Below are 449 nucleotides of genomic sequence, written 5' to 3' on the forward strand. Positions count from 1 at the left end.
CACTCACCTGACTCAAAAGCAAACAAAACTCAAAGCTGATACCGAAGAAAATCCTACTGACGTCTCGCTGGTAGAATATCAAGATTATCTGAATATAAAGGAGACATATTCAAGAATGACTCAAAAGAACATATAACCTATTTAATACACTTATCTAAGGTTATATTCCATTTTCCTAAATGTTTTTAGATTAAACTAGTTATTTTTTTCAAAAACTCAAAAATCTAATGATTTTTCCGAAATCTAATCCATAATAAAACAAATAATAAAATTGATAATAATTCACTAAATAAACCTAAATTATTCATCAAACCAATCTGCAAAAGCTAATATCTCAGTTAGCGACTAATATGGAATTTATCATATTTTTAGGGCCAAATTATAATTTTCGTCTAATTAGAGGACCAAACTAAACATATCCTAAATTCATGACTATAGTGGAATTATGT

The sequence above is a fragment of the Populus euphratica genome, unplaced genomic scaffold, assembly GCF_000495115.2.
Source record: "Populus euphratica unplaced genomic scaffold, PopEup_1.0 scaffold174.1, whole genome shotgun sequence".
NCBI lineage: Eukaryota > Viridiplantae > Streptophyta > Magnoliopsida > Malpighiales > Salicaceae > Populus > Populus euphratica.